The following is a 12,660-nucleotide window of genomic DNA, read 5'->3' on the forward strand; positions in this document are numbered from 1 at the left end:
CATTTAAAAATATATTTTGCCCTAAATATATTTCAACCCAAGAAAATACATTCACGTGACATTTGAAAAACGTTTATTTGTTGTCTATAACACGTGAACATGTGAATAAAAATCAGCAAGGAACATACTTTACAATGTTCAAAAAAAAATATTACAATATATTAAAAAAAAATATAACTTTTTTGCTTTCAAGAAGTCTCTGTTTCCCCAGTTCAAATCCGCAAAGCCTCTTTGGACACATTTGGAAATCTCTTCTTGACTGCGAGACAAAAATCAGTTATTTTTTTTAGTTAACTAAATGTTTCTAGTAAATTTTCCTTTCACCAAGTATTGACTTACTGTATATATGGCTGCCATGGTTTCCTCATCAAGGGCACTTCTTCTCTCTCCACCACTGTCAGTTTTGCTCTTTGCTCCTAGAAAAGACAAAACACAAAAACTGAACATCTGTACAGGTACAGAGGGCATGCACTTGTCTTCTGACTAGTTTTGGATTTCCTGATATTTTTGTTTACACTGGAACTAAAACAATTACAGGTATACTGGATTTTTAAGATATTTAATAGGCATATTTTTGGACAGTACAGTCAAGAAACTGATGATTGAGGAGAGGTCGAATTAGCCTTTCTTTACACTTCTGCATTGCATTTTCACTTTTACAAATGAAGGGATAATGGAATATCACAAAGGCACATTCATTTAAGCTAACTTAACTTAAAGGGATAATCCACCCAAAAACAGAAATGATATCATCATATACTTACCCTCATGCTGTTCCAGATGATTATGACATTCTCTTTTTCTGTGGAATACAAACAGAGATTTTAAGAAAAACACACAGAAAATGCATGTTCACGCAAGAAGGTCAAAAACCAAACAAAGTGAACATGATGGTAATCCACATGACCTCAGTTGACGAATCAATGTCAACTCAAACAATAGGTGTGTTTGAGGAAAATACTATTATGGTAAATTTGTTGCACTACAAATTTGCCAACTGTCAAATATGGGCTCAAAGTCTGCATGTTGTAACTTGTGATGTGTGTTTTGAAGCTTGAGGAGTCATTTGGAAGCACAGACTTTAAAATATTAGTATTTTTCTAACACACACCTAGTGTTTCACTTCAACTAGAATCATATTGACTACTGTTGTTTTTTACTCTGTGTGGTTTTTGAAGTGTCAACCTTACACTTGCACTCACAGAGATGGATTATTTTCTAAAAATCATCATTTGAAAGTCATATTCTGAGAGTATTTTCATTTTTGGGTGAAGTATCCCATTTTCTAGTATTATCAGAAACAAAAACTTTATTTTTCTTAGCCAAAAAACAAAACAAAACAAAAAAAACTGTAATTTGGCCTTTATATTTAAATTCATGTTTACTTTCATGTTCATTACTGTGCAGCTGTAAAGTGTTACAGAAATGAAGATGACTTGACTATGAACATTATCCTGTACCTATGACTTGTGGTCAAAAGCTCTCCAGCACAATCGTTGGGCTGGTGGGGCGGACAGCAAGTGGACAAAGAAGCGTCTTGACAGATGGGTTTGGACCTGCACCTGTTCCAGACAGACAGAAACAGATATTAAGAAAGACACAAGTGCAGAGAACATATCAATTCATAAATTACACAAATAAAATAATTAAATAATAATAAAAAAAAAATTCTTCTACTTAAAGTGTCTCATGATCATTCTCACCTTGTTGCTGTTGCACAAACTATCTCTGCTTCTGCTTCTGAAAATAAAAAGTACATACAGTAATGAATGACACATGTAAACCTGTAGGTGGTGACAAATAAGCATCTTTTGTTACAAGCGACTTATTGAATCACTGGCTCAACTGGTTCATCGAAAACAGCTTGTCATTCAGCAGAAAGTGAGCAAAAACTACAGTATTATATAAACTAGGCTATATTAAAAAAAAAAATAGAAAATTTGAGAGAATGAAACGCCATTAATGCCAAACCAGCGTATGCCTGAACTTTAATAACGAGCGAATAAAGTGTGCTGATTTAACAAGTTTAGCAAAACATTTAAATTTAACAAAAAACTTACAGGCTCCACTATCAGTGACAGGATCACGCGAGAAAACGGAATTAAAACGGAAATCTAAAAATGTCAGATGCGTCTCCTCATGTGAGCAAATGAAACAAACAGGTCATCAAATTGACAAATAAAGTTAAAAAAAAACCTTGACAATACAAAACAGTATACATCCAAAGTAGCAATTAACATTACATATGTGAAAAATGATGACTAAAAATAAAGTTATAACTCCTCTTTTCCTCCGAGAACTCCCGGCTGACTGACGACCGTTACAGCTCAAACTGACGCGCATGCGCAGTACTCCAAAAGTCCGTGAGCGCTGCTAGTGGTTTCCAATTCAAATTACATCACAGTTATTAACATCGTACATCTAGCGATTTTATTCATCTACTTATTTTTATTTGACGTGCATTTAAACGCTATATTACACTGACATTAAATTAAAAATAAATAAACAAATTAATAAACAAAGTATTTAATAAACAATAGATTAAAATACACATTTGTGAGGGTGTTTCCAATAAAGGCTGGGGATCAAGTGCCATGATCACTCTGTATTTTTTGGGAAGATCATGTGAACAAAATTGGTCAATGTGGAAAATATGGGGAAATTCATGTTTTTTTTTTTCTGTAAGCGTTTAAAATTCTTCTAACGTTTAATGGAATGTAGTTTAATCGCAGGGCTTTCTTCCAACCATATTTGCATTGTCGACTGTAAGATTGGAAATGTATTTTCTTGCACCCTGAAATATATTTTTAAATATAAATGTATTTTCTTGCCCCTGAAATACATTTTTAAATATATTTTAAGTATATGAAGGTTGAAACAAAATATATTTTCAGTTTCAAAAATATATGTCATTGAACTTCACTGTTTACAACATATATTTACCATATATTTAAAATATATTTTGGCCAGATAATATATATATATTTTTACCGTATGGGATATGTTTTGCTTTTCTAATATATCAAGTTTGCTCAGCTGATAGGGAGTTGTACTTAGGATGTGGAAGGCTTGGTTACGAATCCCGTGAAAGACAAGTCATGGACATTTAAAATCAGAACTGTGGTGATACGTGTAATAAAAACGTAGGCTGCGTCCGAAACCGCCTACTTCTCTACTATTTAGTAGGGAAAAAAGCAGTAGGCGAGCGAATAAGTATGTCCGAAGCAAAAAGAGTAGGCGAAAATTACCTGGATGACGTACTAATTCTCGTGAGATTCGGACGTGCGTCTACTTAAAGTGCGTCCGAAACCGCATACTTCTCTACTATATAATAGGGAAAAAGCAGTAGGCGAGCAATTAAGTATGCCAGAAACCTCAGTAATCATAAATGAATAGTCGAGAAGTTCCCGGATGGCCTGCTGCTTCCGCCCAGATTCTGAAGTGTTCCTCGATCGATACTTTTCTATCCCAGGAGGCCACGGGAGAGGATACGTCATAATTGAACACGGAGGAGAAAAGCGGCGCGGATGCTTTCAAATGTGAGTATTGAAAACTAAAAACACGGTTCCTTGTAATAAAATAGCATTTGTTGAAGTACTGTAGAGTAAACCGCTGAATGTGTAAAGATGCTAGACACTATAGTTGTGATTTTACAGTAAAAACACGATTTATTATGATAACAGGGGAGCTCTAGTAAACACACATAACTTAATTCTCCGAAGTGGATTCACATATTCTAAGCCACATCTTAAAGGTGCTTATTAAATGTTTATTTAACATCTGACAGGAACATCTTTAAGTATTATGGCTTATGAGTGATAGATTATGTATGAGTGATGTATGTGTGCTATTATGTAGAATTCACTGTTGTCAACACTGCTTACATTACATGAATGAAAATAACGTAGATAAATAAATCTACATAAAATAAACATAAGTTTAATCTATTTTATTTGTCCATTAGTACTGTTGGTAAATTAAGGAACATTTGTATTGGATAAAAAGAGAGTTAACACATTATCAACATGTAAATGTAGATTTAAGCACATAAATCTCAGAGGAAACTTGAATCTTGTCTGGATGTTACAGGGACAGATGATCATACATGTGTTTATCCGGTGATGAAGGAATGCTGCCATCAAAAGCTTTGAGTGAGGATACTACAGAAATGAATAAGTCTATTTAAATCTAAAGTCTAGTTTATTTTAATTATTGTAATTTAAACAGAGTTATTACAGCACTTTTTTGAATCCTGATTTCTGTGCATTTGCTGCAGAGCTTTGTGGTGAAGCAGGACCTACAAGACAAGGTGACTGCAGCAAAAAAGGAAAACCTGAAACAAAAATATAAAGTAAGATCCTTTTGTTACTTCTAATACAGAAATCAAATGACACTGTGCTGTTAAGATGACTGCTTTTGTATTATATTTGTGCATTATTGTAGGATGTGAAATGTCCTCAGACTGGTGTGAGCACTGAGGATGGAGAGCCACAGCAGGTCCTGGAAATGGTGTAGAGCCATGGACGAGACGCTCCATCACTCCTCCTTCTAAGTGACTTGATCAAGGACACACTGGAGGTGATGCTGCAGAGATTGAACCAGCAATCTTCTGCTGACCAGCTCAGTGGTTTAGCCCACCACACCACAAATGTAATGAAGCTATGACAAAAATTAGCAAGTAATTGTAAAAATATTAAATGAAATATGGCAAGAAACAGAATGCTAACATTAATGAATTGTAAAATGTTTTAATCTGTTTATTTAGTCATGCTGATGGAGAGCACATGAATGTTTGCAGCAGACACAGCAGCAGCCAGATTGTCCTGCACATCTTCTCCCACTCTTGCTTCAAGGTTGTGGGGTTAAGGGGTCCATCATCATCATCATCTTCCTCATCCTCTGGATCAACGATGTCCCCACTGAGAAGAGCAGCAGTGAGGGACATGATGGATGAAGGTGTTCATCAGCTGCTTCATCAGAATAAAGCTGCAGAATTGGCACAGCTGTGTTGAGATGGCAGTAGGATTGTAAATACGTGATTGTTAGATCAATAAATTTGAATAAAGCTTTGTTTCATGTGTTGTTGACTTGTATATGCATTTATTTATTGTCATTATTACTTTTATTAATTCTTTTACTTTTTTTTATTAATTATGCTATTATTATCAGTAAATTTATATATTTTATTAAGCAATGAATTAATGCATGAATTGACTGTAAATTGAGATGTATTCACATCAGCTGTATTTGTCTAGTGTGTATTCATGCATAGCTATGTCATATGACAAAACATTACATTTTGCTTGTTTTACTAAAGAAGTAAAATGAAAAGTAATATAATGAAGTATTGGTCAGCATTTATCAATATCATTGTGTGTAAGTGTTGAGGTGGGCTAGCAAAGCAGTTCATTCTGGGGTAATCTTAATTTTAAGTAGTTATACTTACATTTTTTTGAGTATAAAATCAGTCTTCTCCAAAGGCGAGATCTTCGAGCAGCTGCTGATATCTTCTTTGGCTTCAGACATTGATAACACTAAAGAAAACCGAACTACATAACAATAAACAATAATAATGACAAAAAACAAACATGTGTTTGTATACATCCTAGTTTGAGATTATATACACAGACATAAAGCATGATGATAAGGTTAAATATTTTGAATACATCATAATGCATAAAAGTATTTATTATTTATAAGCCTGAGGGATGAAACTAGAGCTAATTCAACAAGAAAAAAAGGAAAACAAATGAAATGTATGCCACTTTTGCTTGTGGATGAACATTTTTGCATATAAAATAAAGAAATTAACAACATATTCAACAAAAAAATAAACTCACATTATAAAAATATAAGAACTTTAACCCAAAATATATTAGTTGTACTACAATTACAAAATTACTGGCAGCTGTTTCTTCAACAAGACCACAAAATAAGCAAGTGTGATCAATATCAAGATATTTACAGATAGATGAATTAAACCTGTCACTCATATCTTTTAAGTTGTTGCGTTTGTGATAACGTCGTAGGTCACATGATAACGTCAACATGGCGGATTATTTTCGGATTGCATTCACTCAACGAGATTTGGCTATTAAGTACCTACTCTTTTAGCGCTCGTTAAGTAAGTACTTATTGAAATTAAGTACCTACTCACTGAGTAGGCGGTTTCGGACGCAGCCGTAGGCTACCATGTTCATCTGTTTCGGAAAAACACTGAACACGCTTTTAGCGCCACTCAGTGGACATTTCACACTGAAACTGCCACGAAACGTGTCGGTGTCGTAGTTTATTTTTCGAAGTAAGGTGTTGGAGTTTATTTTTAGTCCATCTCTTATCCTGAAATGTCCTTCTTGCAGATATGGACTAAAAATGATCCTCCAAAACCTACTGCCAGATTCTGGAAGATAAATTCTTCAAACAGTGGTACAAGAGGATGTGGTGCTGGTCCTTCAAGAGTCACTCTCGATCTGTCTGTCTATAAAGCCTATAAAAACCCAGTTTTCATGTATTTTACAACACTTAAGCTTGTGATTCTTATTAAGTGCGGGTCATTTTTTCGGATTCTTTAGCTAACCTAAGTCTCTGAGATCCTAACACCTTGCACTTTTGGAGACTCCAGGTAGGTTGCAGTTCTGGAAAATGGAGACTAAAGGGTTCCTGATGTTTCACACTTAATTATTCACCTTAATTCTTAATTATTTTGCAGTTAACATTTGTCTTTCCTTTTCCACCTGTTTTTGCATGACCCTGCTGAACCAATGAGGGATATGCTGTCCATTGGTCATGCTTTAACTTTGCAATTTCTAGTATTGCATCCTTCTCCTGAGCATTTAATAATTTTTGACTTTAGAAATCTATTTTTTGGCTCATTTTGCCTATAAAAGAAAACCTGCCATTTTTCATTTCCAGCCTTCATGAACAATTATATATCACTTATAAATGATTAAATTCAAAATTAATAGTAGTTAGTAAGATTGATGTGGTTTGGAATTGGTAAAATGTGCTTCGAAAAAAAATATGATCAGAAAATCAACTCGCCTAATAATTCTGCACACAGTGTAAAGTTACTGACTGTATGCCCAACATTGCGCTTTTCTGTATTGATCTAAAACTATTTTATGACTCTCTTTGTTCATCGCTCAACAAGAAAGCTGTTAAAACTGCACTACTGCTGAAAAAAATGATTCTTTCATTATAACGATACCTCCTCTGTATTTCCTGAAAGTGAAAGGTTTTTTTTTGTTGTTATATATAATTATTTATTGTCCTAGATGTTTGTTAAATAATTTTTTGCTTGCTTTTTTATACGTCTTTTTTTGAATTTTGTTTCATAATCTATTTCATGTATCCCCTAAACCAGGTTAGGAATTTGAATGATCAGAAATTAAATTAATTGATGTGTGACTATAGGCATGCACATGTTCTATTCACATTACAGTGTTTACAAGTTGACAAGACTGTAATGCTTCGAAATTGTTAGACACAATTGAAAAGAAATTATGAAAATAATTTCCCTTGTCCTATATGTATGAAGGTGAATGATGTATGCTAGATTTGGATGATGTGAATAATTTTAGCCTGAATAGTCCTATGATCTATGCCAGGTAGAGATGTTGTAAGGTTGTAGTAGTGAGGGTGTGTTCTGTATGTTTGTGTAAAGGAGATGGGTGATGTCTATGCTATCATTGTCACAGACACGCCAGGCTCTACCCTCACACAGACACAGCGCACATCATCACCACAGTATTAATCACCCACACCTGCAGCTCATCAGCACCCTCATCAACAGCAGCACAAAAGACTCACGCTCTCACTCAGCCACTGTCTGGTCTCCTTTTGCATATGGTTTTACCTGTTTGCTTACCTCAAGGACTCCTCCGAAGATACTTACCTGTCTCCTGTGTGTTCCCTCAACTCCACGTTGTCTCCTCATCTCTCGTGAGTCCATCTGTGTCTGCTCAAGCTCCAAGTCTGTCATCCGTCTGCCAATCCTGCAAAACCAAGACAAGTATCAATTCTACATCTATACCTGCCAATGTATTAACCTGCCTTCACTCACCTGCACTCTTTCATCATTCTGGTTGTTCAATAAACATCTATACCTGTATTCCTGTGTCGCTGTCCCCTTCTGTGTTGTAACAATCATAATCTGTGTTGTATAATTTAGTTCCAGTTCTACACTGGGAGGCCATGTAGCTAAGAGTGCTATGAGGTGTGAATGGCCTCTAGACACAAGTTGTGTGTGTCCTGGCTTGATTCAGATGGGACCAGACACCCTTGTGGAATCTGGCCCTAAAAATGGCAGCCGTCAGTCTGAAAAGGGAAACGGACACAGAGAGAAAAACAGTTCAATCTTGAACCTTTACACAAATTGCATTAAGATAGATGGTGCTTAAGATATTGTAGATGATCTTAATTTTTCTTTAATGGTCTTAGCCAGAGAGTTGTTGCAGATGGCATGTTTCTGCAAAGAAAAAGGCCAGATAAACTGAGTGTTAATGGTCACTAAGCTGCTGTTGCAGTTGTGCTTTCACAGTCTGCTGTGTTGTGAGCATTATGACTCCCAGGTCTGCTGGGGAAATCTCTTTATATTATGCTGTTTACATTAGCCAGATCTGTGATCAAAGCATCAGATCACCATTTGTATTGCTGTGCTATTTGTTTAGCAATTGGTATTTATGGTGTCATTCAAACAGTTGACCATTTGGACCTCTGTAGTCTGTAAAGACTGTAGAGTTTCTGCATGATATGAACACTGCACACAACTTTCATTACATGTCCAGTAAAATAACTTCCCTGATCAGATCTCATGTGAGCTGATGCTCCACGAGAGGAGTTTGCTAACATTTGCGCCACTTTGTTTGTGGTTTTGTTGCAAGGGAAAACCAAAACTAGACCATTCCCCTGTGAAGGCCTCATCGACACGACAGCAAGTGGCATAGATCCCCAACAAACCGTTTCCATACCGGCGTGATGAATCCGATCTTCAACTAAATGGAACTGGATTAAATTAATAATTTGACTGTTGCGATCCCAATCTAATTTATGACCTGTAATGCTGCCTGAATCATAATCATGCACTGTTCGTTGTTGGCCAGAGGAGAACTGGCCCCCTGACTGTGCCTGGTTTCTCCCAAAGTTTTTTTTTTTTTTTTTCTCCATTTTGTCACCTGTTGGAGTTTGGGTTCCTTGCTGCTGTCGCCTTTTGGCTTGCTTAGTTGGGGACACTTCATAGGCGTAATTTGCAGGTGGGATGGGTGGGACATGTCCCCACCACTTTTTGCCAGGGTCGATATTGTCCCCACCACTTTTTGAAACATCTCGTGGCACGGATGTATACTAATACAAAAGAAACATCTCTAGATGATTAGCAATTCATTCATTTGTGTTAAATAATAGGCGATCTGTCGCTGGGATGTGTTGTTTTTGAAATCATGTTGAGTGCTTGTTGCCACTGTTATCAGTGGCTCAACAGTGTTCTCTTGACGCTCGTTGCCGCTGTTATCAGTGGCGCAACAGTGTGCTCTTGGCGCTCGTGCACACTGCGCAGTCTTCACTCGGACGAGCGCTTCAATCTATTGCTAACGCTGTTGCGGCCGGAGACTCTATTTTTTCCAGTGAAATCACAAAACAAAATACACATAAACGTGACCCTGCTCTTGATATACAATCACTGATAAACATCTTTGGTGTTAATGAGAAAAAAATAAATTATACGAGGGCGGATTAGAACCCAGAACCTCTGGCATGCTGAACAAAAATTCTGCCTCTCATCTATCAGGACAATCTAACAAGAGTTGCGGATCCACATATTTATTGACTAATGTAAATGCTCTCTGGACTAACAACAGATTTAAGGACGAAACTATCATATTAAACATGAGATCTATGTCGATAAATTTTGTGCATTTATTATTGTAATGATACCATTACAATACCCCCCACCACCACCACACACATTCCTGTCCCACCCACTTTTTAAAACAAAGTACGCCACTAGGACACTTGATGCTGTAAACGGGCCTTAAACGTTAGGCCCGACAGGGCTCGAGCCCGACAGAATTCGGCCCGAGCCCGACAAGTACATTTTGATTGACAGCTTTTTAAAAGCCCGAACCCGTTTACAGCCCGACATTATTCAAATATGCGCACGCACACAGCTTTTGTCAAGAATGAGTCATTTATAAATATACATGTTTTAACATAATTTATTCATGACTAACGTAGGCTATAGGCCACTTGGAATTTCTTAACAAATTAAATTAAGATAAAAATAATAGCAGCTGAAACTTAATAAAAATTAATGCCAACATAAGCCTATATACTTTGTCTACATTATGCATTTAAGACTCAATTAATATTTAGTTATAAATTGAAAAACCTTTACTCACCAAGATTAGGCTACATGTTTTTGTGAAGGAAAATTATTGAATCCACTGTAGATGGCTTCAGCGCAGTCCTGCGCTCACTGATGGTGCGTCCAGCAGTACTGAACACCTTTTCACTGCTGCTGCTACTGGCCGGGATGCATAGTACTGATCTGGCTAATTTTGCAAGTTGGGTAGGATGGTTTGTTGATCTTCCACCAGCCAAGAACATCCATTTGATTTTCCATGACAGCCATTTTAATGTAGCGAGTGACCTCGTCATCTTCCCAGTCAGCTTACTGTACATTTTCGCTTCGAAAATCGAAACGCATCACATGACCGCTCATTTACCGCGCAAGCCGGAGTCCGAGCCCGTGTAAAATGATAGAAATTAAGCCCGAACCCGTCGGGTCCCGTCAGGTTCGGGCAAAGATCTTCAGCTCTAATTCAACAATGTTTTTGATCTGTCTGCATTGACACCATATGTATATACCCTTACGAAAAAGAAGTATACTTCAAGTTCATTTTATCAAGTATACTTAAAGTTCAAGTATATATTTATAAGTATACTTTATGTAGAAAGTATATTAGTATCAATGTACTTGTCACGAATACAGCTCCCGCGGCTTCCCCTCCCGGCCGCCGGAGGGAGCCATCACCTGAGTTTTGAGTTACTTCCTTCTGGACTACGTTACCCATAGGCCCTCATTCCTGGGACTGATTGCACACACCTGCACTGCATCACACTCACACTATTTAAGACGCACACACGCATCCATACACTGTGAAGTCTTGATTTGCCCCGGTGATCACTACTGAGTGTTTTCTTGTGGACTGTTACCTTGTTATTGATTGGACTGTTTATCTTCTGTGAACCTCTGCCGCCTGCCTTGAACCCTGCCTGTTTCCTGGATTACGTTTGCCTGCCGCCTGCCCTGAACTCTGCCTGTTGTAAGACCCTGTATCTCTGCCGCCTGTCTCGACCCAAGCCTGTCCCTGTTTCCGCTACTGTCTTGCCCTTGTCTGCCTTGTGCTTTGTTGTTACGATAAAGAAACTGCAAATGGATCTTCACGCTGTCAGCCCATCATTACAGTACTAGTAGTAAACTTGTAAGTGTACTATTTTAATATCGCTTGGAGTGAATTGGCCCAAATGAAGTATACATTTAAGTGTACTATAAGTGTAACAGTGCAAGTGAGTACAAGTGAACTTATAAGTATACTAGTTACTTATATGTTAATACTAGTAGTACATTTTTAGTATGTGAATACACTTTGAAATATACTCTCAGTAAACTACTAGTTTAGTACAAGTATACTTGTAAGTTCTCTTTAAGTGAACAAGACATTACACTTATAGTTTACTTTTTATATATTATTTTTGCATTTTAAGTGTACTACTATGTTCCTATGTATTATTTTATATTCTTGAAATACCTTTAACTACTTTAACTCTTTCCATTTTAAAAACATTTTATTCTAGCTTCATGAATCCCCCCTTTTTTTTTTTTTTTTTTTTTTTTTTAAATGAAAAAGGAACCATTTTAAACAAAAAGCTGAGAAATTTGCATTTTTGTTAAAGATTATGTCCGGATGGAATTCAGAGCGATGATCAAACCAAGGTGGAGTAGATCGAGTTCATAAACATAAACACCATTTTTAAACATCAAAAATTAAGTCATGCAGGAAAAATGGAGTAATGAGCGAATACTTCCAGATAGCTGGTAGCTCACTGGTCTGTAATGACGTTAAAGAGATCAGCCAGTGGGTACATGAGGATATGAGAGGTAGGCCTGGACGATTAATCGCAATTTAATCTCAATTTAACCATACGTGATTTGGCAAAGGCCAATTATTTTATGCGCAGCTTGTCAGAGCTGTATGGCTCTGTGATCAGTAGTAAATGCTTCTCCATCTGAAAGCCAGAGGGCGCTCTTGCACAGAAGCTGCAAATACGCCTTGATTGATTAAACATGACTAATAAACACATGACTGCCTTATTCTGTGTAAAGCCCTGGATACACTGCATGATTTTAGCAATCCTATGAGATCATTACTTTATCACACTGTGCCACATGGATCTACTAAACTTGGGTACGACATGCATGCAGACTGTACGATGATGATACCTATTGAATCGTAGGCTACGATGCAAGTTTCTATAGAAGAATAAAACCTCATCAGCATGCGCTAGTTGGTAAACAAAACACCATGTTGAATCACACTTTGGCAGTTGTAGTTTTTATGTGTGCTGAAAATAAAAAGGAAGCGGCGAAAGAAGGGAAAAGAG

At 36.8% G+C, this 12,660-nt stretch overlaps 1 protein-coding gene and 3 long non-coding RNA genes across 4 annotated transcripts in view; 2 read left to right on the top strand and 2 right to left on the bottom strand.

Annotated features, from left to right (window-relative positions):
• LOC127501085 (uncharacterized) overlaps window positions 1–12,660 on the top strand; it is a 194,373-nt gene that overhangs the window by 120,671 nt on the left and 61,042 nt on the right. The window lies entirely within an intron of this gene.
• Window positions 335–3,577, bottom strand: LOC127501113 (uncharacterized). Its single transcript, XR_007926515.1, has 5 exons — window positions 3,249–3,577; window positions 1,704–1,740; window positions 1,461–1,562; window positions 765–802; window positions 335–416 (listed from the first exon to the last, which is right to left on the bottom strand). It is a non-coding gene; the product is annotated as an uncharacterized LOC127501113 (long non-coding RNA).
• LOC127501120 (uncharacterized) lies at window positions 4,254–5,076 on the top strand. Its single transcript, XR_007926522.1, has 2 exons — window positions 4,254–4,351; window positions 4,444–5,076. It is a non-coding gene; the product is annotated as an uncharacterized LOC127501120 (long non-coding RNA).
• LOC127501114 (uncharacterized) lies at window positions 4,862–8,323 on the bottom strand. The gene is made up of 3 exons (XR_007926516.1): window positions 8,106–8,323; window positions 5,447–7,994; window positions 4,862–5,003 (listed from the first exon to the last, which is right to left on the bottom strand). It is a non-coding gene; the product is annotated as an uncharacterized LOC127501114 (long non-coding RNA).

Source organism: Ctenopharyngodon idella, chromosome 19 (genome assembly GCF_019924925.1).
Source record: "Ctenopharyngodon idella isolate HZGC_01 chromosome 19, HZGC01, whole genome shotgun sequence".
Lineage (NCBI taxonomy): Eukaryota > Metazoa > Chordata > Actinopteri > Cypriniformes > Xenocyprididae > Ctenopharyngodon > Ctenopharyngodon idella.